Source organism: Meleagris gallopavo, chromosome 11 (assembly GCF_000146605.3).
Source record: "Meleagris gallopavo isolate NT-WF06-2002-E0010 breed Aviagen turkey brand Nicholas breeding stock chromosome 11, Turkey_5.1, whole genome shotgun sequence".
Lineage (NCBI taxonomy): Eukaryota > Metazoa > Chordata > Aves > Galliformes > Phasianidae > Meleagris > Meleagris gallopavo.
This window is the reverse complement of record NC_015021.2, coordinates 23,059,586-23,074,180: the sequence shown is the minus strand read 5'-3', so window position 1 is coordinate 23,074,180 and position 14,595 is coordinate 23,059,586.

The window sequence follows — 14,595 nt, the reverse complement described above, 5'->3', positions numbered from 1 at the left end:
GCAGTGCTGCTTGGAGCCATCTGCGAGGTGGTCAGTGCTTTATCCCTCCTCGCAGCATTCAGAGGCTGTAACCAACCCACAGTGATTTTCTGTTGGACCAAAGAGCTCTTAGTGCTGGGCTCTGCTCGGAATCAGAGCTTCAGTTTCAATCCATATCTGAGCAAGGGGCAGAGGCTGTTTTGGGGGGTTCCGTTGTCTTCATTCTTAAATCGGAGTGACAGCACTGAGAGGAAAGCAAAAAGGTATAACTCAGCCCCAGGTGTGCTCATGATGCTGAGGGCACCCCGTGGGCTCGGGGCAAGCTGCCGGCTGAGCATTGCAGGCTGTGCTGCGTTGCCTTGGAGACATTTGTCATGCAGCACGTGCAGGGCTCCTATCCCACAGCTCCTTGGCACAGTGCTGGGTTGGGGTGCAGGGGGCTGCCACAGAACAGGCGGCGGCTGCTCCCTCTGTGCCCTGAAGGAAAAGTGAACTGCACACCTGGCCCTTGTGGGCACAACGGGAGGCAGGTGTTGCCCATGGGTGAACGCCAGCTGGCCACGGGCTGCCTGGTGTGGCTGCATTGCCTCCAGCTGAGGCCTGCCCAGTGCTCTCCGCTCTCATCCCAGCTCCCAGCTCTCTGTGTGCACACAAACCCTGCAGCTCACACCCTGGGGCAGGAGCATGCTGCACAGTGGCTGTGGCCAACAGCCAAAGCTGCTGGAGGGATTCTGGGCACCAGGAACAGAGCTGAGCACAGAGCCTTGGTCTGGGATTGCTGCCTACCTGGTGCTGCCTACCTTCTGCAAACCAGCACGAGAGGTAGCAGTAAGGTGGCACCAGGCCACAGTCCTCGTAAGCTCCCCAGGACTCAGCGTTTATACACTGGGGCAGCTCAGTGGAAGCCAGTGGAAGTGCAGCAGCCTCCCCACACTGCTCCTTAGGTCCGTGAATTCTTTGTGCTCTCTCATCATTGGGCTGTTCCTGGCCTGGCCAAGAGATGCTCCTGCTGAACCCACTGGCTCCCACAGCACAGCCCAAGGCACTCACAGTGCGATGGAGCTGCATGTCCTGCGTTGCAGCACACTGGCTGCACAGTTCCATGTAGCTGCTCTAAATACACAGCCTGCTTGGGCAGATGGTTATCAGAGAATCATAGAATGGTGAAGGTTGGCACAGAGCCCTGGGACTACCACATCCAACCCCAAATTTCCCCACCATGCCCACTAGCCAAGTTCCTATGCTCCTGGAATTTCTCCATTTGAACATCAAATGTCTCCTTTGTGTGTGGCTGCTCACAGCCCAGCACAGAATTTGCCCCAGTGCAAGCAAACAACAGTAAGTCTGGTCTGGATTTGTTGACTACTGTACAGTAACTGCTGAATCACAGCCTGAACCTCTGACTGACCAAGCAATGGCCAGGCAAGCAATGAGTCAGCCCTGGAAGCACAGTTGAAGGCAATTCTCCTTGATGAAGGGCTGGAGCCTGGTTCTGCCTCTCCTAGACCCATTTAAGAGCTGACTGCCACTAGGGAAGGATCTCTTCTGGAGATCGCTCCTCTTGGAGTCTTCTCAACGAGCCCAGGATAAGGGTAAGCTTTCCATCTATTCTTCTTTAGTGTGATAACCTGTTTAGTCTAACTTTTCTGTATATTTCTTAATTATAACATCTATATATTCATTGATTACGCAACTATTTGCTGAAGCTAATGAGGCTCTTCCACTGAAACAAAGTCTAGCTCCAGATGATTGAGCAATGCCAGAAGTGCAAAGACAAGACAACGTGAAAGGAAGCACTTTTCAAGGGCAGATGATTGCTAACGTGTGGGCTGTGGTGCTAAAGCCAGAAATCCGAAAGTAAGTACAGTCTGTGACTCAACCTGCACTCCCAGCCCATTGCCATGCCCAACTCAGGCTGGTGCTTACAGCCACCCCCAGCTGCAGGCTGAGGGTATTGCAGCCCCATGTGCAGTCTGCAGGAACTGGGCTCTGAGAGCAAACCCCCAGCAGACTCCTTCCTCCATCCCTTGGACGAGTCAAGGCTTTCCAAACTCTCTGCCTGCATAGAGATGAAATACAAAGGACAAGTGATGAGTGAATGTCTGTGCAGGAGGAGTTTGGCAAATGCTGGGAGAGGCAAAGCTCTCCGGAGCCCTTATCCCCTCACTGCCCCCGACTTCAGGCACCACCTCAGAGCCCACTGCCCAGCCACAGCACATACAGTGTGAGCCCCTCGGTGCCACATTAGGAGACTCTGCGACTTCGTGCATTTGGAGGAAACCATCTGCATTTATCATCTGCTCAAGAAAATAATATTACCTCTAGTTTATTTTCCTGACATGCTTTTTCAATTTGCTTCTTTAATAATGAATCAAACTGTTGCTTTCTTAATGGAGTGCAGGGCGCACCCCACATTTATCTGTCCTGCATCAGCAGATTGTCATTAGCTGTATTAAATGGGAAGTTAACAGCTACAAGGCAGGAGGAGGCTATTTTTTTATTTCCTTTCTCCTCTGAAGTAATAATAGTCAGGGAGCGTATGCTATGTTTGTCAATTATTTGGATGATTGGCTGTGGGGGTAAATAGTCCTTAAACACAATGGCAGTAGATGTGGCCATTATAACTTGTAAAACCACGTCAGCTTTTCAAAATGTGTTTATGGTATGAAACCAGTGAGACTGCCTCACAGCCGGCTCCTGGCCACCAGTGCTGTTGTCCCTGCTGAGGTGATGTGTCTCCTCACCATCAGTGTGCCCTTCACTCAACTGGAACCACAGCAACTTGAGGAGAGGAAGTCCATCCAACAGGATGATCCACCATAGAAAGGGCTGCATGGTTTGAAATTGCAACCTGCCATTGATTTCTGCAAGTCATTTAGAAAGACTTGGAAGCTAGAATAGCAATTTTATCAGATACGCGAAGCCTAAGAAAGGGAGAAAAGGGCTTCTGGGAGGGGACAGCTGCCCATGCTGGGCAGAAGCAGTGCTATCAGCTGGACAGGAAGGCAGGAGGTAGTGACACGAACATGGAGACAAACTGTGACATCTTGCATTGTCCTTCCATAAGCTCTTTGAAAGAGAGACATGGTGACACAATGATGCTCTCACAAAACACAATTAGAATGCTTTTTATCCCAGCCTGCGCAGATGTGAACCTCGATCTTCTGAAATGTCTGAGTTCAGGCCACTTGGAAGCTTGGCCTCTAACCCACAGCAGGACCTACTTGCACTACAGAGGAAGACACTATTCTTCTGTACCAGAAGTAATAAAATCCTGCTAGATAATGAGATAGAATGGCTACACCAACCATTCAAAGACAGGAAATACAAATAGGACTCCTCTTGTCGCAGACATTCTTAGGTCAGAATTAAGGAACACCATGGACGAGCTCTACAAAACCTCCACTTGGACCAAGTGCTGCTGCCCCATGGCAGAGTGTCCATGTATCAAGACCCGGTCTTGCAAGAGCTCTCCTTGCTCTCTGAGGAAAGCACTGGCATCGCTACCTTTTGTTAGTTATTTGTTGGCTGAACAGTTGAGTGCATAACTCCAAATCATTCAAAGCCAGTGGTGGCTGACATGGTAGTTAGCCCTAGCCCTGCACTACTGCTGGAGATTTACAGAGCGGACAGCTGGAGCTTATTACAAATTATTTTTAACATGCAAGTTAAATGCTTTATATTTGTCTCTTCTGTTTGGATCCAGTCATTGTCCCTATAGTCTTCTTGGGAGACGTCCATGTCATGCATGTTTCCAATTTAATATGGTTCCTCAAATATCTGCATGTTAAAAATAACATTAAAATTGTATTTGGTTGGGCACGTTCTGCCCAGCTCAGACTAGCTGTGGTTTCACATGATGCAGGCACTCCCCTCGCCCTGAACCGTTGCACAGCTTTGGTGTCATCTGACTGAGGCGTCCCCTCACCCCCCACCCCAGGGCTCTCCATTTCCACCAGCCCTTGGCAGCTCCAGATGGTGATGACCACAGCGGGACCCCGCGGGGCTCTCAGACCCCACTGTGGGCTGAGGCCGGGGGCTCTGCAGAGCAGGGCACTCCTCCTCTGTGCAGGGGTTTCGGTGATGTTATGCAACCCAGCAATGAGAACGTGAGCAGGAACCAACGATTTAGTGGCAGTGCTTATCAGTCTGGCAGTGCTTATCAGTCTGTGTCCTTCTGCCTCCTGCACGGAGATCTGCAGGAGCGAACCAGCGTGCCTCCCAAAGCCCTGAAGCAAACAGTTCAGCGCCGTGTATCAGGTTACAGGATATGGGCCCTGAACTGGTTCTGAACCAATGACCTAATCCCGTTCCCAACCCCGTGAGTCATTCATGTCCACTAGGAGCTGGTAAAGTAGTTTGCGCTTCATGAAACTCGCTGGAAAGACCCAGCATGTTGGAATGCCCTCGCCATGCTGCTGCTGTGCTGTGGGCACAAAGCGCTCTCACAGCCCCAGGCAGCTCCCGCTCACAGGAGGACGTCAGAGGAGCACCAGCAGCTCCGGCCTGGTCCTCCAGCAGACTGCGCCCTGAGCGAGCTGCCCCCAGGCAGATCCCTGCCGAGTCCCCTGTAGCTGTTCAAGTCCCTGAAGCAGCAGAGCTAACCAACACAGCTTCTCTGTAGCCCTTAAAGGCCTGCACTGGATCCACCTCAAGCAAACAAAAAACAGGAAAGCAAGAGAGCAAGCACATCAGGATGTAACTAGTGCCATCAATCACGGGCTCTGATTTCACAGCTCTGAGTGTAGTCTGTGGATTTTGGCCAAAACGAGGAATGAAGAGTGCCTGTTCTGTTACTCCATGTCTGGATGAGTCAGTTTCAGACAATATTAGACAATTCTTTTATCAGAATTCAGGTTTATTTTCTTCGCAAATGTTGGCAATCACTGCGCTAAGCTGCACTCCGCAGTCACCCTGCTCAGCAGCGTCACCTCTCCTCCCCTCCAGGCACCACTGACACGTTTCTCCAGGCCCTGTGCTCTGCTGCTGCTCCAGGCCATCCCCATGCCCCCGTGGCAGAGCTGTGCTCGGCTCCCGCTTTGCCATTGGGCTGGAAGTGGTCACTGTGACTTTGTGCTCTGTGCTGAGCAGAGCGGACAGCACGCCCTCTGTTTTCTGAAACGGTTCCTTTGTCATTAATCGAATTCTAATGTATGCCTCAGCTGCTCTCTTAAATTCTAATCCACGAGCTACGGAGCAGCAGCGGTTATCTGCTGAATTAAGTAGTCTGAGTAGAAGAATCACATATATTGTTTCCAGTCAGTGGACACCATGAATAGAGCTTATGTAAAATTACTGGGAATGCATAAGCCATTTTGCAAAATGTTATGGAATTTCTTATCCCAAAGTCCATGTGAAGCGTAAGTTATGTTCAGCTACTGGCAGCTGAATCGTACTCAGCATTCATATAGCACTTCATATATTCCAACAGCCACAAAACTTTAATTAAGCAATAGCTGTCCTAATTCTGAGACAGTGCACTTAAAGAGGCTCCGTGTGCTGAATGCTTGGGGCCTGTGGGCCGGGCATGGCCAGGACCAGCGCCGAGCTGCCCCTCCACATCCACATGTCCCGGCAGGGCGGTGCAGGAGGACTGAGCCCTGCTCTGCCCAGCAGTGCCCAGTGCAGGCCAGAGACCTTAGACAAAAAGAGTGACTCTGTGATTCTATCTCAGTGTTACCAGTTTGTTCTGAAAACTGTAAGGCTCGGCTGCCGCCAGGCTGGGTCAGCTCAGCACATTTCCCACCAGCCGTGGATCTGGCAGAGAGCAAGCAAACTTGACACACACTTCTTAAATGCCAGGGACCACGCTCCCCAGGTACCCCAGCACTGTCACCGAGCCCTGCTGCTCAGTCCCTGCTGCGGTGGGATCCAAAGCCCTGCCCCCAGCGCTGCTGCAGCCCATGCAGCCCCACGGCCCTCCTGCTTCAGGTGCTAAGCCCTGCAATGTTCAGTGCTTCTGTCAGAAAAAATGAAACACTGAAAGGCTTCTAATTGGTTTGTCAGTGGAGCCACGAAGGTTCCACAGAGTTTACTCTCCCATTCTCACAAGAGCAGTTACTTATATTTGTTTGCGGTAGGAATCAATCCCATCTAAACTGTAATGTTTGTTGTTTGCTGTACAAAGACAGATACTGAGAGATTAGTCCACAGTGAAACCAAAACTGACTCTTATGCATATGTTTGCATTAGTCAGTCACCCCAGCATCAGCACAGAGTGCTTCATTAAACAGTCTGTGAAAGAATCAGGAAGATAATAACTTGATAAGAAATGGACGTGAATCCAGATCTAGGTATGAACAAATCACACCACGCTGTACTCAGTCTTCCTTTGTTAGAAGAAATGGAAACCAGTGGCTGTGATGTGTTCTGGACTGTAGAAAAGCTTTTGCCACATCCTCTGCTTTTAGTAAGAAAACCATGATTACATTCTTTCATTGCATTCAGAGTAGTTATCAATTGTCTGTCATAAAACTGGAAGAGATATTAAAAAAAAAAACTGTAATGTAGTTTTAACACTAAAAGCCCAAATGCAAAATTTGCTGCTGCTATCACGATGGTTATGAGCATTCTGCAGAAGAGAATCAGAATTTTAAGTGGCTTTGATAAATTGGCTGGCTGTCCAACATTTGTGCCTTGCATGTCAAACTTAATGATGCATTTAGTTGTAAGTTTTGATTTGCCTTTACGCAAAAAGAATCTTCTCACAGGGTGCAGCAGCCTTCTGGCTTCACTAGTAGGGTGATGCCTAAGCAAAAAGTGGAGGGTGGTTGAAAACTGAACCTCTCTGACCGTCTTTACATTTTGTTATGCTTGAGGGATAACATCTCATCTGCTTCATTCATCCTGAGAGGTCCTCAAAGTTCACCTCTTCCTGAACAGTCAGAACCAGCCCAAATGAGCAGAAGCATGAGTAAACCTGATCAGGGTAGATCCTGGGACCAGATATTGTGTTTGCTGTTTATGAGTGGGACAAACAAGCAGAACTCAGTTCTATCCTGGGGAATACACATCCTGTAAATAAAGTAACTCATGTACATTTCCTGTTTACTATGGATCAGCTCCTGATACGGTAGTGTACTTTTATCCACACATTACTCAGATAAGCCCTGTGCTCTTTCCCATGTGACCGGTCTGGCCCGGGGTGTGTTTTACTGGCACACGTTGAACAGCAGTACCTTCATACTGAACGTGCTGATGACAAAGTGTACATAAATATAAATACATCCTGATTCAGCGAGTGATGGTATTTTGTACTGATTGCTGCAGTTACAGACAGTAGCACGCAGGACGTCCTGCAGCACCAGGAGCACGGAGCAGGAGCTCAGGGCCCTGCGGGAGCAGCCGGTGTGCCGGCAGTGCGTGACCATCTCCACTTTCACATGCATTCTCTAAAGCGTGTGGTCACACCAGCATTCTTGGCTGCCCGGGCAGACAGCATCGAGCACGACTTACAGATCAAACAGAATCAACATCATCTTATCTCTTCATTCTCATGAGGTCATCTGTCAGTAGAGCAGAGGCTGCCGATGTGCTGTGACTCGGCCTGGAGTCAGGCTGGGTGGGGTTATCTGCAGAGGCCAGGTGTCGCAAGACTTGGTTTGCTCCCACATTTGTGGTGATCTGGCCCAGCAGCCACAAGCCTGGGCAGATGAAAGAGTGTGTGGTGAGTGCACTGATGGCACAGCCAGCAGCCAGCCCGCAGCAGCCCTCCAACCCTGACCGGACAGAAACAACTCCACCATAAGCTATAAGCAGCAGGCCTCTTACAACGCGCAGAAAAAGTAATGCTTTGTTACTGTGGAGGACTTTGAGAGATTTGAAGTTTATTGAGGCTGAAATAGGTAGTCTGAACCTGTCACTGCCTTGGTTTTCTTAAAAAAGTGCTCCATTGTTGATATGTTTACCCACGATGTACTTAGAAATACTCAAATACAAGGCTATACACCTGTAAATAATAGCAACCAACTCCTACACTTAAATGTTATCAATCACCTACGATGCAGCAAAGAACTTTGCTGGTTACAAAGGAAGTATGTGTTCTTTATAAAGAACAGTGTTGCTTTCCGTGCTGAAACAAATGCCATCCTTTCTAAGATCTTGCCTTACGTATTCTTCTCGGGTGACTGAAGAGTGAAATTATGCAACTGGCACTGAAATGGTTCTCACTGACCTGCCATGTGGCCGTTAGAAAGGCTGCCAAATTTGGCACAGTTGTTTCATAAACTGCCATTGCCCATATGGCCACATAGCTTGCAGAGATTCGCTGAGCTTGCAGTCTGCCTGTGCACTGCAAAATAAAGCTCAATGGAGCAGGCAGGTCCCCTCGTCTAGCTTAATTTCTTTCCACTTGCAGTCTTCAGGACTCAGTCAGAGTAAGGCTGAGGGATCCAAGGCTTCCCTGACTTCATGAGAGCTAGAGATGCTCAGCTTCCCAAAGGGCCGTACTGTAAAGCTGTAAATATTTTACGTGTTTGTACCAAGTGCCTAAAAATGGGTGCAATTTTTTGTGAACTTCTGCAAGTCTAGTAATATTGTTCTTGATAAAATTGTGTGCAGACAGACTCAGAGAGAAAAACATGCTCTGTGTCAGTGTTCCATCCTGCACAGCTCTTACCACTGATTCTCCTGACCATGAATAAAAAATAAAAATATATTTTTTTAAAAAGGAGGCAAATGTATTCTGTACATTTATATGGCTTTAAAGCTTTGACAGCTCACTGACTATTGTACGATCCTTGTTAAACCTGGAGAGACAAACTGCGGCTTGTTTTCAGCAGCCATCAGAGAAATGCTATTTTAAGCCATTTTCAGTACTATCTGATTTGGCTCAGGAACCTAAAGAATGGGGTATGCTAACACAGGACAGAGAACAATGAGTCAGTTGGCAGATCCACATTGATCTACTGGGTCAGATGTGAATTGATGTCAATGTTCCTGCAGGTAGAATACATGAAATTCTTCCACAGCTCCATCCAGTTTGTCACAATCAGTGTTCCTAACTTGGCCTTTTGTTCCTAACAATTTTCCTTTTGTAACCAACAATAAACAATAAACACCCTCAAATTGAAAACCTTTTTATGTGCTTTTGCTACACCTCCATCCACAGACACACTTGTTTTTTCAGATGAGTGTGTGCTCTTCTCACTGCTTCCAAGGTAAGAAATCCCCAGACTTTAGTAGCTCCCAATAATTACAGCCATAATTTCGCATCACCAGTCTGAGGCAGCAGATAAGCTGTGGTGACGATTCTCGGCAGAACACCATGACTGCACAGCCTGCCTCCTGCTTCCTCAGGACTTCTGGAAATTCCCACCTCTCTTACGAAACAGGGCTCGTGCCTGACTGCCATGTGACCAGAAGTGTCTGCTAGGAGCAGCTCCTTCTTCCTGGTCAAGTGATGGAAGAAGAAACAAATTCAGCTAATTAAAGAGGGAAAACTCTCCCGATTTTAACTCGCTGCTGTTTATTGCCAGCAGAGTTTATACTGCAGTGTGACACCAGGCTAGAGGTAGAGGAAAATGCATTTTTCAACAAAAAGGGCAGTTGCTGCAGACAGGAAGTTTATTTTTGAAATTAGTCATCAGTTTCGGTTCATGCTGATGATACCATTTCCATTAACATACAATAGCTCCATTTCCATACAAGTGCTATCAAGATTACATTCGTGGTTCCACGAGCCGTTTCAGCACACCTCCTTGCAGCCTGCCTGCTGCACGCACTGGCTGATAAGCCTTCTCTCTTGGTTTCACGTGTTAAAACCCCAATCCTCATCACCTCGTATTCAAGATGCCTCGCAGGTAAATGCCCTAAAAGAGGACTGAAGATGAAGAACTGTAGAAATAGACCTGAACTTTGATGTATTGTGCATGCTTTTACCAGAAACATCGTATCTATGAGTGGGATACAAACAAGAAACTGAACACAGGAATCTAAGCCGGCATCATTACATCAGTTCTGATGAGACCCTGTGCAGTGAGCTCTGGCAGCGCGGGCCGTATTTACAGCAGTGATCTCTGGCAGGACTTGTGTTGGAGAAAACAGCCTTTCTTTTCTACAAATTAACTACCCTTTAATTACTATTTCTTTACGTTCACTAGTAGCTGTTACTATCTCATGAAAATGAGACTCGGGTATTCCATCTGTAAGAGTCCTTTTTGCAGCAGGTAGTGCCAGCCAGGCCACGTTTCCCAAAGCTGTGTGCTGGCCCTGCTCACACGGGCAGGCAGCAGGACGAGGGCACAAAGCCCTTCCTCTCAGCAAGGAGCGGGCAGAGGGAACTGCTCTGCTGGCTGAGTCAGGGGAGAAAGCAGCTGACCCTGCTGCACTGCCTCACGCTGCAGCACCAGGCAGCACCTTTGCCCAGAGTCGCTGCGCGATTCGTCTTATCAGTTTCTTTCTGATTATCTGGGTGGAACAGATGGAACGGTTTCACTTACAATAAAACGACTCAACCCGTGGAATTACCCTAATTGACTACCTCATTTAGCTCCATATGTGGGCATCTTGATTTAGAATAAGAACAGTTTATACCACAGGATAAAGATAAACAGAAATCAGGCAGCCTTGTTTCAGATATCTATTCACACTCAGAATTATTGGGAGTAACTCAAGGTGTAGACAAGTTAACTATTGCTAATTTAAATTCTCTTGAAATGCCAGTTTATTTTTTGTGAAGAATTTGAAAGTTCTTTTCTGTTCTTTTCTTTCTTAAATATGAACCTTCTGTGGAGAAACAAGTGCAATGTTATTGACAATCACATAATTAGGACACCAAAACATCCACTTTTTGCACACTTTTGGGGGGAGAGCATGAGAGCAGCATGCTTTATTACAGCAATCTGTTGCACTGCCTTCTGATCAGCACTCTGACTTCCTGCTATTGGAAAGAGGAAGGATGAAACTGGAGAAGTAGAGATAGGATGAAAGAGATCTTCAATCACCCATTGCCAGGATGTGGTCACACGTTCAGAAGCAGTCAGCAGCTTCCTCTGCTATTCCTAAAACGAATTCATACCCACCACTTAAATCTTTCTTGCTGACTTCTGGTTAAAGTTTGGCAGCAGGTTTTAAGGGCTGAGCATCTCTGTTGCACAAGGCTGAGTGCAGTACCACTATTCAAGAGGAGCAATCCAGCTTCGATAAGGAGAAATGAAGATGTTGTTCCAGAGCAAAAGAGACACATTGAATGTCAGTATTAATAGTATTAGACATTATTGTGACAGGCATAACTGAATATCAACCAAAGCCACTCGCAGCTAACAAAGGGGTGAGGGGAGGTATTACTGAGCACATGAGCACACAAAGTCTTAAAAATTGTACCATTTTCCAAATCATTATTAAAAATGGGAAATATTTTAAAATGTGAACACTTACATACTTGTGCTCAGGTCATCTTCTCCTTCCTCAGCTCCCTAAGCAGTGTACAATCAAACAGCCGGTGAGTCTGCAATGAAGACTTCCGTATGCCACTGAATTGAAAACTAGTTCAGGCCCACAGATCATTCACATTCATATATTCAAAATGAATAAACATTGAACATTTTCTCCAGATTTGTCCAACGCCAGAAAACACTTAGTGTAATCTGTACTTTGAACTCTTGGAGATTATTTCATCTTCTTAGCTTCCCTCAATCAGTATTCTCCCTTTACTTACAGTACACTGCTAATACTTGTGTTACATACCGGCTGTATGGGAGTGGGAGAATAGCAGCTCTTCCCAAATGATTCCAAATCCTCTCAGTTTGACTGTTCTATATTGGATTATGAGCCTTTTAAGTCTCAACCTAAGTGAAAAGAAACAGATCTCTGATTTATCCAGGGAACAGTTCAGCTGTCAGGCAGTGAAATGGCTCTGGCGGTGCTCTTCAACCAGGGCTGCCCATCAGGTTGTATCAACAGCAGCACTGAATTAAGACGTCCTCAGCCCCAGTGGTGCTGCTAAAAACGTACCAATTCCCTCTTCAGTTCTTTGTATTCGGCCCCAGTGGCCCATAAGCATTTAAGCAAAACCCACAGCAGAAGGATTTGTTCCTGCCACACAGCAGTTGATGGCTGTTGCAGGGCCTGTGTACACCATGGATCTAAAAACTATTACTGTATAACTGAGGGCAAAAAAAGGGCATGAAGTAATTTTGTCACATTGCCACAGAGGAAAGGAGGAAAAATATGTACGGAGCTGCCTCTTCCATGGAAAATCATTACCTAAAAACATGTTACAAAATTGTCTCTAAAATCACTACTATCTCATTAAGCTTGAATATCAAAATATATTTAGTATTGTTTGTAGCTTTACAGCTCAATTGCCACCACACCTCCCCATCAGCGGCAGAGCACTCCGATCTCAGATGAACTCATTCAGTCAGAAGCGTTTCCTGGGTATTAATAAAAATGATTTCAATGAGCAGCCACTGTCAGAAGCCAGAGAAAGCCTAAACGAAGGCTCTCATCTCTTGCCACTTGAGCTCTAAGGAGTTTCAGGTACAATCACTTTTACACACACCGAATTCTGAGGGTATTTTCAGAGGGTCTGTTTTAACCACCCAGTGCATTTCCTGCAGGTTCTGGCTCTGGTTCATTTACAGAGCTCAGGGCTTCTGAGTTCAGAAGTTCTGTCCTTCTGTTCCACACACATAGCACAGTTTTCTGCGAAATACTCGTCCCAAACAAGCTCAGTTGTACTTAATTAGCTGCCAGGTTATATATCCCTTTGTTGACATTGACCCTGGCGGGGGTAATGCTGTGTGTGTAAGCGGTTTGGCTACGTCTCCTCCAAGAGGAGCTCCAGGGCAGCTGGCTGGATGGTTGTACCAGAACACCTGCACCTGTGCTCAGGGTGTCACATCTTGACGTCCTCAGACACTGATGAACTTTCATGGTACTGCCATTTACAGTTTCATATGTTGATTTAGTCTTTACCTATAATTAAATAGATTTGGGGGAAATTAAAAAAGAGCAAGCAGCACTGCTTTGGAGCTGTGTGATGCTGATACTCATATGTATGGACAAACAGAAAAGCTAACAGCTTGATCTTCTACGTTATGCAGAGAAATAAGCATTACCTGTCTGCTGGTTTACCGAGCGAGCAGGGTTACTCCACACAGCAAAAGCTGGCTGTATATGTAAATATTGTATGGTAAACTGCCTACTAATCACGTTTGTGCTTTTTATGCTGATTTATACGTGACATTTCTGAGCTGTCGACAGCACAAAGAGCAGGTTTTGCTCTGAACACAGTGCATTTTCTTCTTCAGAAGTAACAACGATCAATAGTGTTGTGTAGAATGAAAAAAAAGATACTGAAATTTTATTGTCACTAAAAACAAACAAACAAAAAGAAAATAACAACAACAACAACAAAAAAAAACCAACTCAATAGCGAATTGGGATTTAATGGGCTGATTCAATCCGGCATCATAATTATCTGGTCTTTGTAAAAGCTGTTCCTGCCATGTTAGAAAATGTAGTATAGGTAACTTACGTGTGGGTTTGTTATGGAGAAGATGGAAGTCAACAAACACATTTGTCCCCAAAACTTCATAACAGTGCAAGCTATGAAGAGTCAGCAGAACATGATTTTGTCTTTGTATTGCAGCCTGCAGACACCCTGCAGACTGGACGGGCTGTGAAACCTGGCAGAGCTGTGGGTGCCCCTGTGTTGCGTTGGATTGACGGCCCTCAGAGGTTGCTTCCAACTCAAACCATTCTGTGATTCGATGACTCGAAAATATTCCACTCATCTCCAGGTTGCTCTGTGCAGCTCTGCAGGTGTAGCCGAGGACCAACCTGCAGCCCACGCTTGCAGGTGAGCGCGCACCTGGGGAACCAGGCAGCGGCCTGGCAGAGCTGGGGGATCCCAGCAGACAGACATGGGACATGACCTGCTCCCACAGACCGAGCAGGAGAGCGCTGGCTTCTAGGTGTGTGACCTCCTAAAGAAGGCTGCAGCCCGACACTTTGCTTCTATCCTGGCTGAATGCGACATCCCTTATCTGCAACCGCAGCACAGCACTGGGCGGTGCTGGCAGCAGGAGCAGTTTGAGCAGCCACCGATGGCACAGCAGGGCTGGGGAAATGCAGCTCTGTGCTCGTGGTCGGCAAACACCCACATGAACAGCAGACGGGTTTGGTGTGAGCTCCTGGCTAGAGGTGTGGCACTGACCCGCAGATGAGCACAGCACTGCTCAGTGACAACAGCATGCAGCTGATGGTTAATTTTGGGTACTTTGCCTCCCATGGCCCGTGTCACCCACTGGAGTGCTCCAGTGACATCGGCTATACGCTGCGGTCAGAAGGAGCCACACGTTACCAACGCTTGAATAAAGGCTGAGAACAGTAAGGAAGCGGGTGGGATATAAATGCAAAAGCTTGCGGTGCCAAAATAACCGGCGGTATTTCCTTGAAAGGAACGTCCTCTGGACAGAAAGTGCAAGAAAGCCCCGTACGAACAGACGCGAGCAGGCAGCGCCCGCCATCCAACGCGCCCGGACGAGGCGTGCGGGGCTGCGGGGCGGCACGGCGGGGCGGCACACAGGGGAAGCACACGGGGGAGGCACACAAGGCTGGCCGTGAGCGGCGTTCAGCCCTCGGGACGCGCACAGCGCGGCACGACGCTCC